Genomic DNA, 5,353 nt, shown 5'->3' with positions numbered 1-5,353 from the left:
CCCCTATCCCCCCCTCTCTCGCTCTCTCTCCTCACCTCGTCCCCCTTCCCCACAGTCAGTGCGCCTGCTCGCGCCCCTCCCAGTCCTTTCAGCCCTCCCCAATCCCGTCCTCTCCTTTCCACACGCACTGCTTCTTCCTCCTCCGCCCCCTCCCCATCCGGGCAGCTGTGGCGGCAACGGCAAAGGCGGCAACGGAAACGGGGACCGGCGCCTGAGTGCTGGGACCAGAGGGACACAGAAGTCCCGGGCCATCGGCGCTCCTCCTGCCGCCGCGGCCGAGGCCCAGAACCTCAGCGCGGCCTTGCGCGGCCAGCTCACCGTCCGCGCTTCGGTTCGTGCAGTCCTCCTTGCGGGGCCCGGTTCGGCAGCCGCTGCCATCGCTGCCCCCAGCCGCCGCCCCCACCGCCGCCCGGGGAGACGGCTCCGGAGCAGGAGGCCCTGCTGGCCCCGAGGCACCTGTGGAACGTTCTCAAGAGCAGACAGTGTCGTATGCAGGTTCAAAGTCAGCGCTCAGCATGGAAGGTTCAGGACCTGTTCTAAAAAGTGGAGAGACCGAGCTGTCTCCAGAAGAATCATGGGAGCACAAAGAAGGACCGAGTGGAGCAGGACCGAGTGGAGCAGAACCGGGGGAAGGCTCTTTGGGAGACAGAGGACCGCCAGAGGCGGGCGCGCCAGAAATGGTGGTGGAGAAGGAGGGAAAAATACCAAAACGCAAATCTGTGGTGGCACCAGCAGCTGCATCAAAAAAAGAACATGTAAACGTCGTATTCATTGGGCATGTGGATGCTGGCAAATCAACCATTGGAGGACAAATCATGTATTTGACGGGGATGGTTGACAAAAGAACACTTGAAAAATATCAACGAGAAGCTAAGGAAAAAAACAGAGAAACTTGGTACTTGTCCTGGGCCTTGGATACAAATCAGGAAGAACGAGACAAAGGTAAAACTGTGGAGGTGGGCCGAGCCTACTTTGAGACAGAAAAAAAGCACTTCACCATCCTGGACGCCCCCGGGCACAAGAGTTTTGTCCCACACATGATTGGTGGCGCTTCTCAAGCCGATCTGGCCGTGCTGGTCATCTCTGCTCGGAAGGGAGAGTTTGAAACTGGATTTGAAAAAGGAGGACAGACAAGGGAACATGCCATGTTGGCAAAAACAGCAGGTGTAAAGCACTTGATAGTGCTTGTGAACAAGATGGATGACCCAACAGTAAATTGGAGCAATAAGAGATATGAAGAATGCAAAGAAAAGTTGCTGCCATTTTTGAAAAAAGTTGGCTTCAGTCCCAAAAAGGATATACACTTCATGCCCTGCTCAGGGCTGACAGGTGCAAACCTTAAAGAGCCGTCAGATTGCTGTCCTTGGTATGAGGGGTTACCATTTGTTCAATATCTGGATGATTTGCCAAACTTCAACAGATCACTTGATGGACCAGTTAGGCTGCCAATCGTGGATAAATACAAGGACATGGGCACTGTGGTCCTGGGAAAGTTGGAATCGGGCTCTATCTGTAAAGGACAGCAGTTTGTGATGATGCCAAACAAGCACAATGTGGAAGTTCTTGGAATCCTTTCTGATGATGTAGAAATGGATTCTGCAGCCCCAGGGGAAAACCTCAAGATTAGACTGAAGGGAATTGAAGAAGAAGAAATACTTCCAGGATTCATACTTTGTGAACCTAAAAATCTCTGTCATTTTGGACACACGTTTGATGCTCAGATAGTGATTATTGAGCACAAATCTATCATCTGCCCAGGTTATAATGCGGTGCTGCACATTCATACCTGTATTGAAGAAGTAGAGATAACAGCCTTAATCTGCTTGGTAGACAAAAAAACAGGAGAAAAAAGTAAGACACGACCACGTTTTGTCAAACAAGATCAAGTATGCATTGCCCGTTTAAGAACAGCAGGAACCATCTGCCTTGAGACCTTCAAAGATTTCCCTCAGATGGGTCGTTTTACTTTAAGAGATGAGGGGAAGACCATTGCAATTGGAAAAGTTCTGAAACTGGTTCCAGAGAAGGACTAAGCATTTTTCTTGAAATTGACTCTGTGGAAGCTTCTAATTCACACTGCTTCCTCTTATTTTCTGTCCATCAAAAAACTTCCTCCCATATTTTGCAAAGACAAATTTCACAGCAAAAGTCCACATAATGTTAGCTTTCTCATATTGAAAGCTCTGCTATGCCACTGTTGCTCCTTCCAAATTCTGCTTTCTTGGACAGATTCAGCAATAGCTTTGTAAGTGATGTGGACATGATTGCCTACAATAATGAAAAACCTAAACAAATCTTTTATTTTTAATTTTCCCTCAGGCATATTTATACATTTCCCCAGGCAGATCATTTAGAGCATGCAGGTGTGTGTGCACATGTTACAAAACTACCATGTTAATAAAATATTCAGTTTGAAATCCTTAAGAAAAGAGTTGAGAGAGGGGAGAGCAAGTAAAGATGACTTTTGCAAATGGACTTTTCAAATACTTTAGTCACAAAAGAAGAGGTGATATGTGGGAGGATAATTAGAACAAATGAATAGACTCAGACAGAGATATTTTTAAGGATTAGGAGACATAGACATGTTTATAGGCGTGGAGTAGCCAATACCAAGAAGGTATTGAAGTGAGACATGATAGAGGAAGTGGTCTGTTGGAGGAAATGGGTTGAAGGGGACCACCATGCAGGTAGAGAGGGGTTTTGCTCAATAAACAGTAAACTCTTCTTTATGTGTGAGACAGGGGTGATGGAGGAGACAGTGGTAGAGGGTACCTGACTAATGTGAGAGGAAGAGGAGAGGAGAAGAAGGAGCTCTCAGGGACTGACCTACATATTTTCAGGAAAATCTCAACTGAGATCATGGGGTCAGGGTGGGAAGGAGCCATGGGAGATATGAGGAGGGATGAAAATTTTTGAAGAGACATTGTGATTAGTTTAAGAGTGAGTTAATTAGAGAACTAAATAAAGATAGCCTTGGGGCTACAGGAGTAGCTTGGTCACTTTTCAAAAAAAAAAAAAATATATATATATATAGTCAAAAAGAAGTGTGGTTCAAACCTGTTTGGGGAGTAATACTGGTAGACAGTGGTCCTATCATACACGATTTGAATTGAAGTTTAAAAATACCATGGTGAATTTGGTATCAGCCCTTTACAAATTTACTGTCAATCATTTTCAGATTGGGAAAAGGAAATGAAATGGCTTTTGGACAAACCTTTCATTGTTCTGTTAACATAGCACAGTAGATGTCAGAAGAATGACGTGTTCTGGAAAGTGAACTCCTTTTTGCAGAGCACTTTTAAATTTTTTTCTTTGATGATGATGCAGGATACATTGATGTCTGTAGGGATGACAGATGACAGATGTGAGTCTAGGTTTATCCGACCATGTATCAGACATTCAGTTGTATCTGAATCTGAAAGCCCCATTTGGCTTTTTTTGAGGGGAGACAAAGATTCTACAATGATTTTCCACTTCTTTCTCCAACTTATATTATCCATGAGGAACTAGGGAAAGAGTGTTAAGTGATTTGCCCAGGATTTCATAGCTAATACATATCCGAGGCTAGATTTGTATCCTTGAAGATGAGCCTTCCTTACTCCAGTTCCAGTGCTTTACCCACTGAACCACCCAGCTGCCTGTGGTTGTGCTGCCATGTCCCCACGGGGTCCCTCCGATGCAGCGGTTTGTGTGACTAGAGTAGGTGTCTCACAGAGAGCAAGCCTGGCAGAGCTTTCCAGGGTCTTTGGTGCTGAAGTAATGTTATTTATCTCTGATGATATCTCACCTAAGCCAAGGTGTCATGTGAATACTTGAAAACTCATTTCAATAAAAGGTAAAGCTAGGATAAGGACTTCTCACATTAAAGGGAGAGTAGATGTAGACAGAAATCCCATAAACAATTAAATTCAGGCCAATAAGCAGCTGTTGAAAGTTCATGAGGCAAAATTTGATTACTTTTGGAAATGGCTTTTCTTTTAACGTTTAAAAAATAAATTTGGCCTTTATCTTTCCAGTTGTCTAGAGATGAGAGCACATTAGTGAGCTGGGAGTATAAGAGGCAGTACCATCTCATGGACCACCCCTCAATTCCAAGTTGGCAAAATCTAGGTTCACACTGTGAGAAATAATACTCTGAATCCTCAGAAGGGCACAGTGAATAAATAGACATAGAATAAGTGAAGCAGTTAATCTTTTTAATACACTCGTGTAGGAGCTGGTGTGAAAACTCCATAATTTACCCTCAACTCACAGGTAGAAGGCCCACAGGTATATCTTGTAATCCTGCTCTAACCCCACTTCCTCCTTCCTGAATTTCCTTTCAGAATTCACATGTCATTCGAGTCTCATATACAGTTCTTAATATGTCTCCCTCCCGGATCATACGTCCCATGTTCAAAGATGGTGACTAATCTCACCTTTGGGATGTATCAGTTAATATGCATGAGGTTCATTCAGCATGGGTTCTTCTAAAACACTTGTGGCCTGTCATTGACTCCAGCTGGTTTTAACCAGTTGTAGTCCTGGGCCCCTCTTCAGAAACTTTGTGTTTAGCTAGCTTTCTGGCTCACAAGGTGATTGGCTGGAGATATCTTACCAGGATGTTGTAAATCCTTCCCTTCATCCTGACATTGTGTTTGAATAAATTCTTTTTGACTACCAGCACTACTGCTGACCACTGATATGAGTCCTCCATCTAATTTCTTATCTTTTATGGCCAAGTCAATATCTGCGGAAACAGAACATTCTTCTCCCACAATTTCTCACAACATCCTACCTTTCTAGTGGCGAACACATACTTCCCATGCGGCCTCAGACAACTCCCATCACTACTTGGGAGTTCAGTATTTTCCTCTGCATGGGAAGTTTTAACTAATTGACTTTTAAGGTTCCTTCCAACTCTAGATCTGAGTCTAAATGAGATTTGGGCAAGAAGAATATTTGTTCATTCCTTTAGGAGAATTATGTTTACTCTGGGAACTGTCCAGGTTTCTGGAGTAAACACAGGCTCGCAATAAAGAATACTCATGCATTAAAGCACCAGAAGGGTAGCCAACCCTTTTGTGCTTCCTGAGATTCTGTCAGATAACTGCAAGCACATTACAAAGTTCTCAGTAAAAAATTACATGCTTGAGACTCACTGGGATTCTCACTAGGATTCTTTACAATTCGTCCCTAGGATCAAGCATATCCCTCTTTGATAAAATAAAACAACAGAGCTTCAACTGATAAACTTTTACACATAGCAAATAAAACAAGAGGGCTTCAACTGATAATCACTTATACACAGTCACTTATACATAGTAAAAGTTTGTAGTCTAGAAGAAACCATAGTTGAAAGGCAATTCATAAT

At 43.8% G+C, this 5,353-nt stretch overlaps 1 pseudogene; it reads left to right on the top strand.

Moving 5' to 3' along the window:
* Window positions 1–372: 372 nt before the first annotated feature.
* On the top strand, window positions 373–2,172 carry LOC100931446 (annotated as a pseudogene).
* The last annotated feature ends 3,181 nt before the right edge of the window (window positions 2,173–5,353 follow it).

The sequence above is a fragment of the Sarcophilus harrisii genome, chromosome X (assembly GCF_902635505.1).
Source record: "Sarcophilus harrisii chromosome X, mSarHar1.11, whole genome shotgun sequence".
Lineage (NCBI taxonomy): Eukaryota > Metazoa > Chordata > Mammalia > Dasyuromorphia > Dasyuridae > Sarcophilus > Sarcophilus harrisii.
Note: the sequence above shows the minus strand (reverse complement) of the source record. Positions and strands in the feature narration are given on the sequence as shown.